This window comes from Haemaphysalis longicornis, unplaced genomic scaffold, assembly GCF_048455015.1.
Source record: "Haemaphysalis longicornis isolate Haplotype H1 unplaced genomic scaffold, Haemaphysalis longicornis Haplotype H1 scaffold_13, whole genome shotgun sequence".
NCBI lineage: Eukaryota > Metazoa > Arthropoda > Arachnida > Ixodida > Ixodidae > Haemaphysalis > Haemaphysalis longicornis.
Genome location: NW_027526233.1, coordinates 22,841,154 through 22,855,699, shown reverse-complemented (window position 1 = coordinate 22,855,699; position 14,546 = coordinate 22,841,154).

Sequence of the window (14,546 nt, the reverse complement as noted above, 5' to 3'; positions counted from 1 at the left end):
TTGTATCCTTTTTTCGGTTGTTCCGGTACTTCCCCTGTACAGCCGTGTTACAATGGGGCTAAATGGTCAAAGATTTCTTCACGATGACCAAAGGGCTACTGTGACATCGGCTCTGCTGCATCTCCGCAGGGGAATGCGGTTGATTGTTAGTGACTTCTTTCTGGGATCACAAACTGGGCGTTTTGAGTTCTTTATATGTACCTACTGGGCCATTTATCGTTTGCCAGACGGAGCTTTCGGCGGCGACCCGAACACGAAAGTTTTTAAGTAATTTACATATCGTGTAATCAGACCCAAGATACACTCGCATTACTGTCATATTGGATGCAGTTTAGTCCGTTCGTGGGTACAATGTGTACATTCATTGGTTTTTGGGACCCTTGTGTTACTAATATTTTCCCCCGTTCTTAAGTGAGGGGACACAATGTTGGCGCCCTCGACTATCAGTCCCGAATCGTCCGCGGACTGCCACAGGCGCGATCCGGCGGTAGATTTTCCCTTGTATTCCTATAGGACTTGCGGTCCGAATGCCGTCCTCGGACTGCCCGGGGAACGTCCAGGACTGGTAAATTGAGGAGGCCCAAAGTTGGCGCCCTCATCTTTTTAGGTCGCTGGAGAGGTGTTTTGGTGGCTGCGTAACTTGCGGGTACGGAAGCCGACCGTGTCTAATCAGCAACCAACTTCATTGCGCAGGCACCGGCCCTGCCCTATCTTTGCGTTTGCCTCGGCCATAGTATCATTATCCTCCTTTCCAATATATAATGGCCATTGTTCGGCATTCCCGAATTCGATGATCCTTCGTTTCCGGCTGTCTCTTTGGTTGTTTCCTGTTAGCACTAGTGACATACTTCCGCGGGCGATTGATGAGCACGCCTGATTGCGCACGGCTGGCAGGCACGGGAAAAATGTGAAGATGAGCCTAATGACGCTTGCGCGTTAAAATAAACGCAGTCCCGACCAGCGAAATTGAATATCTAGGGCAACTGTTGTAAACCACAATGCATGCGGATGGGGGAGCGTATAAAGTTTTCCAGGTTGTCTCAGTGGGCTTGTCGCTTGCAGTTGCTTCGGTGGCGCAAAATGCTGGGTCCTCACGCATGTGCTAAATGTCGAATGACGTTTTCCCCTTTCCTTTAGAGAGCAGCTGCAACCTAAGTTTACTAGAACAAATAGTGGGCGGGAGGGGAAAGAAAAGGGGGGGGGGGCCGCTTTATCAAACATTAGGCAGTTTCAATGCTTGTTTTTGCTGTATTGTTTCTTTACCCGAATACTGAGAACAATAGTGCACGCCTGATTATCTTGACGCATGGCCTCGGCGTATACAGCGAGGACGGCTGGGTCCGGTCTAGTTTTTTTTGTTTACGACATACAATTTTGTGGACCAAAGAGAGACTAACAGCTTCGCTGCTAAAGGAAATAAGAACGAAAAGAAGAGAACAGGCGAAACTTAAAAAAAAAACTGTCATCATATAATACCACAAAACGATTCCATCAAAACGTAGCAACAAGCAGCACTGCGGAGCGTTAAACGGCGGATACGACCGCAAGAAAAAAAGAAAAATGAAAGTGTAAAAACAGCAACACGTTACTGAAATTCAAGACTACTGTGTGCCATGTCGACAAGCAGGTTATACTTTACAATGGCGTCAAATAACACCCGATGGGCAAACCACGTTGCCCGGAAGCCTAATCCAATCGCAAATTGCGCGGTGCAAAAAAGCCTCTTTAAAGGACGAGGTGCGGCAATGAATTTTCCTGCTGCGAATTATATCGGCGGTTAATAATTCATGAAGTGTGGCGAGTAATGCAATTTTTGACGGTATGTTTTTGGTTCAGGGATAACAGACGACGTACTTCGCGGCGAGTTTGAGGCAGTCATATGACAGTTCTTTTTTATTGTGGACACACTGGTATTTTTGCCGACCAAAACAGTGACACAAAGGCCAGCACAGTTTTCGATCGATTCTACACTGTTAACGAGCACCGTGGTGCGCACGCATTAGTTATGAACAGTCTTTTTTACGTGTTGTGGCTCACGCTTGAAATTGCTCCTAATAAAATAGAGTACACGAACAGCCTTCATTTTAATGGTTTCAGTGTGTTTGTTTCACGGAGCAAGAATATATAGCAGAGGAAACGCCCACAGCGGCCCGCGCGATCGAGCGACCAGATAATGTCACAATGATAGCAACGGCGACCTACGGAGCTCGGCAGCTGCGACGGCGAACAATTTGACAGCGGCACCTGGTTGAATGTATAAAAGCAATACTGTTGTTTGCATCATTCGCAGCAAGGCGTGAATCGCTATGTGCTCGAGCTGCTGCGCGACGCGGGGACGGAACGCGCGTTTATCTCGGACCACGGCCGGACTAAAGGACCGGCGAGTGCAAGTGCGCGCTTGCCGCTCCTCCAGTCCGGCCGTGGTCGGACGTAGCGTGAGCGTGCGCGTGCGCGCGTCATCGTCCTGCAACGTCGTTGGTGCTGGCACTTTTCAGCGCACTGCCGTACAACCAATAAATTGGCCGGTGCACTCAACTCGATCTGAGCGCATCGCACGTGAGATAAGGCCGTGCGTTTACAGGTTCTATATTTTTAAATGCAGAGCATTTATTTAACTCACGATGTCACCCGTTCTTGGCGTCCGTAGTTGTCCGCATCGCTCGCCTCGACATGCCCGGCTCAGACGTTTCGCTATCGGCGCGATCAACATTCGATAGCGCGCCCAGGCACGTTTCAAGGACACTCTCTCCCCTCTCTCGGACTCAACGTGCGCCAAGGCTGCCAATTTTACTGCTGACGAGCGCTCTCTCGCCAGCAGTTGCCACAAGTGCAACAACATTAACATAACGCAAACTACTTAACGTCGTGCGCCCCCGGAAATGCTCTGCATTTGATCGTGCCCCTCGCGAGGGGGATGTTTCACTGCGTCGCCATGCGAACAGTTTGCCACGCTTTAGTTTCAGTTCCGTATCTCCCTGCCGCGGCCGTGAAGAGAAGGCGGCCGGCCGATCTCGCCACCGCGGCCCTGCGGTTGCGAGTTGCGCTAGGAAAGCGAGCGTCGTCTGCTAGCGGGGAGCGGAACGCGTTCCGCTCGGCATCTCCGGTCTTCGCCACTTCTGGCTGCGCACTGCAAAAGAAATAACTTTCGTGCGCTCCGACAGCAGCACATCGCGTAGGCATGATGTCGCGAGGACACTCGAAAAGGAGAGAACCGTACGGTTAGCGAGGCCTTTTTTTGCGTTCACAGTTTTTTATTTAGGGCTTGCTGCTCGCGCAAGATTGCTTACGCATTAAAAGAAAATGCCCCTTTTATTCGTTCGTACCGGCCGGTTTAAATGTGACAGAAAATTAATCGCGAAGGCGGACGCTTCAGCCAACGGAAGCGCAGACGAGCGCACACACTCTCGCTTCGGCCACGGAATGTTTCCGCGGCCCGGCGAAATACTGACGCGATCCCCCAGCCGGGTTGGACTGGGCGAGCGCGAACAGAACGCGCGCCGGCCGTGGCGATGACCACGCACTGCCTTCGCTTGCTGCCAGATGCCGGAAACTTGACGTTCTCTAAGTGCTTGTGACGTGATCAGGCTGCCCCAGGAAGCCCAGTTTCCCCTCCTGTTTTATTCTTGCTCTGTGGTTTGTTTCAAGTAAGGTTGAATGAGAATGTGAGGCACAAGTATTTCATATCGTCTGGTGCTCCTTGAGTTCATATAGCCAGTATTTTCAGTATTCGATTGTTTACGGCAGAAACCCATGTAGTTGCATTTTGAGATGATTAGTTGCATATTTCAATCATCACAGCAGTTAAAAATGCTGTTTAGGTGCAGCGGCAATTTATGACTCTCATTCTGATTCCTAATGTCCCTACAGAGTACGCAGTCATAAGGATTTAACCAGTACGCTCCGTGTATTGAACTAGCAGAGGATTTCCTGCATCACATCATTTTGCGACATAAGGCGCCATGCGTCCTCCTCAGCGACCGTGGTCGGACCTTTTTATCCAACGTCCTGGAAGATCTTCTGCGTGCTTCGTACACTATCCATAAAAAAACATCTGGTTATCGCCCTCTGACGAACGGCTCTTCGGAAGGTCACCGATAGGATAACTACTACACGCAACGCAGTGGAATCTGCATTGCTCACGAGTTGCGCCGTATTTGTGCGACATTTTTCTGGCCTTCTTCGGAAGGGAGGTCACCGATATGCTCGGTGAAAAGAGAGCGCTCGTGATCTACCGGTATGTCGACGACCTTTTTATTTTGTGCACGCAGGTCCCAGCAGCAGACTAAGAACTAAGAAGAATCCGTCAAAATGGTTTTGGACGCATTCAAAGGCGCATCCCCAGCACTCACTTTCAATCACCAGATGGCAGTCGAAGAAAGAATAAGGTTTCTAGACCTAATACTGCACTTCAGGACCGATCTCACGTGCTGGACATACGCAGTGCGGGAAGAGAAGGGTTTTCTGCCTTTTGACTCAGCGCATTCGAAGAATGTCAAGCGCGGTTTGGCGAGCAGTGCCCTGAATTCGGTTTTAGGCCGGTCATGCTGCCACGAAATGGAGAGGAGCTTCACACCCGCCGCGGTGGCTCAGTGGCTAAGGCGTTGCGCTGCTGAGCACGAAGTGGCGGGTTCGATTCCCGGCCGCGGTGGCTGCTTTTCTGATGGAGGCGAAAAGCAAAAACGCCCGTGTGTACGAGATTTCGGCGCACGATAAAGATCCCCAGGTGGTCAAAATTAATCCGGAGCCCTCCACTACGGCGCGCCTCATCGCCTGCGTTACGTCGGCGCGTTAAACCCCAGAATCAATCGAGAGGAGCTTCACGGACCAAATCTCAAAGCTGCGCAATGCAGGCTATCCAAATGCGGTCCTGGTGTCGATCTGCGAGTCATTGCTTAAAAACAAAAAAAAGATAAGTTCCCGAGCATCCGAGAGAGGCCATTGACAGGAGCAAGCTTGCTGTTGTGCCCTTTCTGCACGGAAAAACAGACAACATTAAGAAAATAGGGGCCAGAGAAGCGGTGACAGTTGTGTGCACAGCCCCAAACAAATGTTAGGCCATGTGTCGCCAAATCAACCACCCCATGATACCGAGCCAGTGCACAACCAACCGCCGTACCAAGTACGCAGCATGTGTGGAGAGAGCTGCGTACAAGCTACCATTTTCTTGCGGGAAAATCTACATTGGCCAGACCGGCCGTTGCATCAACGACCGAGTTCGAGAGCCTTAGCCCTCAACAAAGAACACCCCGTCAGGACATTTGGCCATACACCTCCAAGATTTCCCCAAGTGTGAAGATGACTTTTATGATGTCATTACCATACATAAAAACAACGATAGGCTGGCGCGCGAAATAATCGAAGCTATAGAAATTGAAGACGGCACCGACGATTGTGTCAGTACTGTGTCGTTTCGCTAACCCATAAAGAAGAACTATTTCTGCGCACTGTTGCACCTGGCTAGAGGGTATAAATGTACAAGGGGAGGCGTAATAAATTTCAGTTGGTAGTGTCAGCGCTTGTGCCTCGTTTCTTTTCATTGTCTGCGTGCCCAGTCAAATTTAGGCTGACCTATATTAATTCAACTATGATCCAACTAGCTCAGATTCTGCCTATACTAATATTTCTTTTTAGTTCTCTGAGCCTGAATAACACTCCCCTACATACCATTGATCCCAACGCTCTAAGCCTCATCATCGCCCACAATGACTGCCGTGCAATACTGCTGTCAAGGGCCATCAAAAAGAACATTGTCCTTGTCCAAGACATAAAAAACATTTATGTCCAAGAACATCGTGCTTTGTCTGTCGTCATCATCTGCGTCCACAGTTAAATTTAGGCTGACCAGTATATAATTATCCAACGGTTCATCGAACTCTCTGAGGCATGAAGCCCATGCGGATTAGCCCTTACCATCGAAATTGGGACGTAATACTGCTGTTTGTTACCTTCGCCTATAATGCTGCAGTACAGCGCTCAACCGAATTCGTGTTGCTCTTCCTGGTCTTGGCCCGCTGTCCATCCTACACCTTTGATTCAACTGTCTTTTCGGCCCCTGTCCCCTTTTCAGGGGATTGAACTAAGGTTTCGGAACTGAAAAAATCAGATCAGGTGTAGAAGTTTTTGCAACCGGAGCTTCTGGTGGGAAAATAAACCAACCGGTAAAGACCATTGTTCGCAATCTTCTTGCTGAATTCATCGGCAAGAGCAGACTGCGAAGAGAGGAACCAGAGATTTATTCACCCTCTGAACGCGAGGTACGTTGAAGTCGCCACCGAGAAAGATTCGTAGTAGGGTTTTGCTCTCTTGCACATATGACAAGATAATAGCTAGCGACTCGAAAACAGCCCTCCGAAACTTCGCTATGGGTAGAATATCCCCAGAAGCTCAACGCGCACTCGGCGGACAAAAGGATTCCCACACACGTGATGTCCAACTTATATGGATGCCATACCCATCGTATCTGCAGCTAAACGAGCCCACTCATAAGGCAGCCCGAAGGTTTGGCTGCCGGCACCACCTTGACTCTTCCGACCATGTGCTCAACACGGGGAAAGGCACAAGCGGGTCGCATATATGGAAATAATCAGTCACTACCGCTTAGGCCGCTTTAAATACCTGGCGCCACATGACTCCCTGAGTAGGTGGCAGTCTGGGGCATGAAGGCATTTACAGTCAAACGCATCCCTCAACACCGCCACCTAACACGGCGTCTATCCCGACCTCTGTAAAGACTCGTACCAGTGATGTGCCGCGAGAGATAACCTCGACCATATAATTTGGCCCTGCCCGCAGCACCCCATTCGTGCAACACCCACATCACCGAGATTTATCATAAATAATCTGGAGCACTGGGAGTCAATGCTGCTCGGCTTCAACGCCTTGTCCAAACTACGAGTTCTCCAACTGGCTCAGGATGCCGCTAGGGCCCAGGGCCTACTGGCCTCTATCTGATGGGAAAGGACGCGCGGAACTTGCCATTCAGCTCGTCCCTTCCCCCAGTTCTGCGCCCAGTAAGGTATATTCACTCATTCACTCACTATTTGCGGTTTACAATGCGCTTGATAATGGCCAGAAGCGCTCCCGTAATCTAGAACTGGTGCTGTGATAACAAGAACCTATTGTAAGAAGTTCACTGTTATGTAGGATTATTTTACAGCACACGCTTTTGCGTTTGTCGTCACACAACTCTATTGGGATTACACGCCCCACATGAACGTCACGATCACGTCGATAACTTTCGAAACCGTGCGAAAACCATTCACCGTTATTTGTGGTGTTACGTAGCCACGATTCTTGCCAACGATATTATCTGTATCTGTTGTGAGTAATAATCCAGAAAGAGCATCTAGTTTATTTTTTATGCTGCGGCAGTCAATTCCTAGGGCATGGAGATCCGTAAGCAGACAATCGTTATGAGAAACGCCTGTTCTATAGCTGGACAGGCATTCTGTGACAGCTGCTGCCATAAAGCTAGCTTTGAGGCATGACAAAGGCATTGGACGCCAAATCATACAAGTATCAGTTTTGCCCAAGTAATACTTGATCGGGTCCTACTTGATAGGGAGATTTCCTTTGGTTAGGAAATTCGCGAAGTGTTTTCGCGCTAGTCGTCCGCGTTCGGAAAAATCTTCGGAAACTGCTAAATTTAAGACCTTTAGTTTATTTCCGCTGCCAAGAATGGATTCCTTGTCCCTAAAGTGATGACATTGGGCCACTATAGGTCGAATCTTGTTTCCTTGAAACTGAACTATTCTTTGTGCTCTTTCAAATTTCTATTTTTACACTCATATGCCCAACAATTCTGAACAAAGTGATGGCCCTGTTTCTTCTGATTCTGTTCACCTCTCGGACTGGGCATCTGTTATGCCACAAAACTGGAGGTTATTTTGAAATAAACAGTTTTCGGTATCCGATGCGGCTGTTTTTGGCGAGAACATTTCGCCTAATATGCCTAATGAAATGGTATTTAAGTTCGTACTTTGTGACGAGAATAGTCGGCAGCCGGCACCTGGTTCTGCATGATAGAACTGTGCTTCTTAGGGTCCTAAGCTTTTCACAACGCGTTGCCATTGGCGGAAGTTTGACAGTTCCTGGATATCGTTATGTTTGATGTACCGTACCATGCCACGACGACCTGCGCATTCAGACAAGTATATTTTGCTGCGTTCCAATTTAACCTCTCGACGGCTTCGTTGCTATCTCCGCGGCCAGTCTGCCAGGTTAAACCCTGTTCCAATTCAAACGAAGCAGTCAACGAAGTCTGCTTCGAGCAGACAGCATCGAAGTCAGCAACGAGGCAGGCTACCTTCGCGTCTAAACTAATGAGTGATGCCAGCGCCTCCTTTTTGCGAAATAATGTTGTTGCAAAAGCACTTTTCTTTTCTTGGACATAATTATTACAATTTACTAGTGGTTAAAATGACTTTCTAAGCTTTTTGATCGCCCAATGTTTGTAATAATACCTGCAATATTATTTACAAAATTTCCGGCTTGCGTTCGTAAGATGTCTGCTACTAGGTTGTCACCTGCGTTGTTGTGCTTTCGTGACCGCTGCGCAGTTCCACTTGTTATGCCTTTACATGTACGATTAGACTGTTTCGTAAGCTGTCCGTGAATTTGAACGCAGCATTTGAGCTCAGGAGTCGCAGATGTCTTGCGCTCCAAGTTTTATATCGACGTCGCCGGAAAGTAACCGGACTAGAAGAAGAAAGGCAGCGCAGTTCGCGAGTCACCAAGATCTAACAACTACAATTCATGGCAGTTCACAGAAATATTCAGTGGGGCACGACACTGGTAACGGGAACCTGGTAGAGCTGTTAAAGCACAAAGCGTCGGTAAAGTAACCAATCGGTGTAAAACAGGAGCCTCAGTCCGTGTTTCACTCGGTGTGGTGCCCCATTGCAGTGGTGAGGTGCGGGAGCTTGAAGGCACAATGCAGACAAAACGCAAGAAACTAGAAGAAACATACTCAGAAAAGCCCTAACCGAGGACAAGACGAATGTTGGTTTCCCTTCAAGAAAAATTGGGACGCGTTTTACCCGCGGTTAGTCGACTGCATAAGTAACAGTAAGGCTGAAAGGCAATCAATGTACGACGCGGCCCACACACGTTTTGGAATGCAGGAAGGCTGCCGTGTAAGGAATTATCTTCATATGTGGGCACCAATGTGTGGATCAGACCAATAGATGCATAAATGAAAGGGTAAGTGGACCCATGTCCGCCTATAAACTAATGCGGAACACACATCTGGCAAACAATGGTGCATATTCTACAACAAGCAAAAGTGAGCCGTTTGACCAGAAGACAACAGTGTTCCACCATCCCGGTTGAACTACTACGGAAATACTAGTAGCTTGGCAAATGTGTAAAATGAAGGTAGAAGAGGTAATTCGATTGACGATCACCTTCTTTAAAAGGGAAATTGAGATGGTAAACAACATTAGATAGTGTATTGTGATTTGTGCTTGTGCCTTGTGATTGTGTGTAAGAACAAGATACGCGAACATCAGATCATGCGAGTTGATCGAGAGTTGTCACACATGATATAAATTTCGTTTCCTTTCAACAAAACATGAATTTCCCGCCAGCTCTCGTCTCCTTCTTCTTTTTGCTTGAGTCCTCGTCGTGTACGCGGACAGCTAAGTTGAGGAACCTAAACCACTTAGCCCGCGTTTCAGTGTTATTGCTGTGTGCTCAGCTGGTGTTGACACATGGAGCGCAAACTTTGTGCTTTAATGAACAACTCCAAAGAGTGTTAGGACGGCTGAACGCGCGGTTGAACGAATAACGGTGCGAGTAACGCCTATGAACGGGAAACGTGCTTCCTGTATCAGGGAGCGAACGTCAGCGCAAAACATCGTAGTCCAAATTGAGAACCAAATTGTGGCATCATCGCCCTAGTGTGGCCGCCAGCGTCGCAACTACGGAGCTAGCGGTTAGACCAATCTTATGCTTGGTTCGACTAAGTTAATGCGAGAATATTCTTAGAGATTTGGCGAAGTTTTCGGCGTGGTAATGCTTGGAGACTCAGTTAGGTTTTTCTGTGTGATGATGTCCTTAGCCCCAAAAGAGCAATGAAGGCTCGGTCTTGAAAGCATGTGCAATGCATCCATGCCTCCGGCGTTGGGGTGAAGCTCCAAGAGTAGCGTAGACAGAGCGTGACGAGCGTTTACTCAAAAGTTTTGAACTCGTTCGGCGGCCACCCTTCGGCTTGCGTGGACTGGGCTGTGGGAAGTTGATTAACGTTATCTCTTCTCGTCCTTTCAACTTCTTTCATTTGGCTCTGTTTGTTCTCTTTTTACCATCAAAACTGCACCACACGTAACAAAAAGCGATACAGTGTGCCAGCCCATGACGAGTTTCCAAATCCGTGCTTCTACCAGTTGTATCAAGCGACAAATGGCGACAGAAGTGGTATCGCTCGGCGGGGTTTCTTGCTCGCGTTTCGAGGCCCAACCACCGGCCTAAATAGCCTCGCTGCTTAAAGAAATCGACTTGGGCGCGCCTTGTAGTAAGGTGAACTCAACCGATAGACCCCCAGGGTAACACAATATACACCTAAAGACCACAAGAGAAGGGGAAGGCCATTACTCGTTAGAGAGAAAAAAAATTCACGCATCTCAGCGAAATGAATCATGATGAGTGGGCGAAGCACTGGCGATCGTTCTTGCCGTAAATCACCCGTGAGAGTGCATGCTGCTACTAAAACGATTTCCAACACAATCCAATAAAATTCAATTTATTCCAATCCAATCGAATCCAAACCCAATTTATTCCAATCCAATGCTCCTCGCGCATGCGGAGCAAGGCTTTCTAGGCGCAGTCTTTCACTATCTCTCTCTCTTTCTCTATTACCTTTTGTGAACTTTTATTTTGCTCTTGTTAACCTTTTATGAACCTTTTGTTCACACATGGTTCAATTTACACGGTACTGTGCGTTTCTCTCTCTATTCCTCTATCTCTCTCTGTCTCTCTAACCTTTTCTGAATTTTTTGTTTATAGATGTCTAGATTTACACGTTGCTGTGCCGTGAGCACGGACGGTGGACGCCAGACAAGCCTCGGCCTTAATGTGCTTTTTCCCTGAAGCTAAGAAAATTCGTGAGGAAAGAATATACAGATGTGGTCCTTGTAAATGGGAGACTACCTCGCCCTGCGCTGAACGTAAATATTGAGGTACTAATGATCATGATGATGACTAAAACGCACAGAATGTTGCGGTCAATATAAAAAATATTATATTTTTGGGAAATTTGCCAAAATGCAAAATTTGCAAAATGCCGTTCGCCAAATGGAATAAATGGGCCGCAGGAGTCCCGGCCAATATAAGTAAGTGTTTTTAGATATTTTGAAAGGAACCGAAGGAAGGCAATAGGTTCGTCATCTGTTCACCACGGAGTAGTTTTACATCGCTAGTAGTTGAAAAGCTTTATGGAGGAGGACTGGAATATCCAATGCTAATGGAGACCCATGCTTACGATATGGTGATGCCCAATGTGAACAGTGACGGTGGAAATCCCGCCCTTGGCTCCGGGGCAAAGGCTAATATAGCATTTAATATTCGTGACGTATGGTTCTCTAGGGGCACCAGTGAGTGGCTCCTATCGTGCCCGAAAACGTCGGCTTGGCTAACAACTAAACTACCCAGCCACTGTTTGTAAACTTTGCTTCTGGGCTACTTTTCTTGTGCCTTTTAAACTGGTGGGTTCTATTCAGTACGCAAGTGACTTTCGTCCCTGTAACTGGCGAGGTAATTATTTGTTGCGATCCACAAGGAAAACCTGCGTTTTTTATAGCGCTTCGTCCTTTTTACCCTAATCTGCAAAGTATCACCCTGTGTATTTGATCTTTTTATGCTATGTTATAGTCCTTAGAGTTTGTGCAAATATTACGTCCTTATACCTATTAGTACGAAACGTTGGATGTTCCCGTTGAGGAGCAATAAACCTGGCAATCATGTTTCGGTGCACTAGCCACACGAACCATTCGAAGTATTCAGAATATCCTTCACGAGAATCAAAACGTACAAACTTACTACCTAAATCCTCCTCTTCCTAAAGATGCTTGCTTGTCGGTCTTGTTTTAAGTTTCTTGCGTCCTGGAACTCTTATACGCATTGCATTGGCAAAATGTTTCATCCTAAGCAAGGAAACTACGCTGACACCGAAAATGAAGAAAATGCAGTGACGCTCGCATTTCTGTATTCACTGTGGCGTTTCTGGTGCTGTAACATTTGCTTTGGCAGGTAAAAACAAAATTACTAGTGCGTTAGTGAAGGGACACAGCACGTGGTAAAGTTCCGAAGAAGCAGAACGAAGGTGCCAGGAAAACTAAAAACCCGCGTGCCGTGATTTTTTTCCTCTTTTTTCCTGCTTTAGCGCGTTCATTTCGCCAGACGTGAAGACAGTAGCCAAGTTTTGTAATTTAGATAAAATGACTTCGTAAACTGCATTGTTTGGAGACGTTTCCCGTTATTGCGTCAACGGAACGGTAGGTCAAGAGAGGGGATTTATAACTTCTCCACGCTGTAACTGCGTCCAGAAGAAATGGTGTCGCGGAAAGTAAAAACTAAGGCAGTTGGAAAGATATTGTTAGCAGTTGCTAGATTTTTCGGAAAACCTGCGTACATAAAACCTGGAAATCTGCACTAAACACTTCCAGGCTATAAATCAGCCTTGTAGTGAGTTAGTGTTGCTCGCATATACCGTATGCGGAATTCGATTTCCTATATTTTCCCCTAAAGAATGGCTTTGCTGTGCTTCCGAAGACTTTCTTCTCAATTTGTATTCTACAAAGCGCTTCCAGAGTCGACTGATATGTAAAAAATACCCGTTCAAAGTTTCTTTCACCAGCAAAGACTGTCCAAGCCCTCCAGCCTTGCACTATTCTTATGGCATGGAATATTTCTTCATGGAAGTTTTTCTCTTCGTTTTTTGCTTTTCCCTAGGCTATGTATTTCCCATGTCTACTAACAAAAACTCCCGGTCCTGAAATTGTCTTCGAAGCGAAAAGCGCTCTATACCACAAGGCCTTCGGCAACAGCGTTCTGTTATATGTGCAGTTAGCACGTGGTTAAAACGAGGTCGCACGCAGTCCGAAACATTATTTTGTGCCTATTATTCCCATCACTTGGATGTGTCTGTTCTGTCGATTAGTTCAAGATGTGCGCCATTTTCAACGGCAAGTAAGACTGGGACCTGTGGACTATACGTAAATTGACTGAGGCATGCATTTTTGCACACCAGTTATCCATATTCCCCATTTTAGGGATCACTTGTGTCCAACTAGATGTTTGTGCTTGTCAGTTTGCGTCGTCCTTGAAGACTATTCCGGTCAATGCTAAAAAATAAACTTTTCCCAAACATGTAAGCAAATTTTGCGATATTGTGTGCTCGTGGTCATCCCTTCTCTGGTAATCACCCACGCAAAGCGGAATGCCTCAAGTTTTTATTAAAACTTTTAAGATTTGTCCAAGTAAGAAAGAGCTCCAAAATAGTTTGTTTTCTTCTTGGAAAGTTCCGTGCATGAACAATTTGTAATATATCTAACACATACAAGAAGCTAAGCTAAAATGGTTACGAATGGTACGGTTTGTCGAAGAAATATTACAATGAATTGTTGGGTCAGCCGATTTGAAGCCTACCTTAAATAAAACGAGAACAAAAACCTTTGAGCGCTTGGACTGCTCGCCATAGGAAGAGACTAAAAAGAGCACACTCTGAGTTGTAAAAGGCGAGCTGTCTGCTGCAGCAGTACCGCGTTGTCTCAACGGTTTTGCACACTTTCTAAATACGTCTCTTTATCTTGCAATGTCTCCGCATCACGTCGTAATGCTCTAAAGAAAGGTGCCAAGACTTGACCTCGTACTGTTTCCTTGAGTACACTTCATCCAGAGCTGGCCTTCAAAAGGAGGGCTCCGTCGAATGTGCAACGATGCCTTAAGATTGAGAGCCAACATCTACAACGCCCCTCTGCATGTTTCTTAATATCTAACGCTGGATTAGATGGAAAAATTTCATTGGGGCCTGCGAATAAAGTCCTATCGTTAGGTCTTCATGACTTGGCCGAAGTCGTCACCGCAGATGTAGCCAACCCGGCTTAGGGCCCCCCGCTCCCCTTCCCTTCACTGGCCACCCGCTCCCCTTAACCGCTGGACCTGCCTGTCTAACACCACGATGACTCGCTGGACATCCTGGAGTCGAAGATTTTGATCTTCAGTCGGTGCCGCCTACGCGAAGACAGGCGGTTTCTTCTTGTGTTTGATTCCTCCGGGTATGCGAGGCAATCCCAGACGATGTGTTCGAGTCTTGCTGAGGCTTTGCGACACACCCCACAGGTGGCATCAGGCTGTATGCGGGTGCATCTTGTGCTTGGGGTAGGGCACATTCTCCAGCGCAATCGACATTGTTGTGAATGACTGGCTCAGACCTTGGAGCTCGTCTGCGCTCGCAGTGAGTGGGGTGGCACTGCCATTTTGGAGAATGGCACCTTACTTGAAGGGCACTGTAGGGATCTGGTCCGAAACACACGATCAAAATTCCCAGTTTG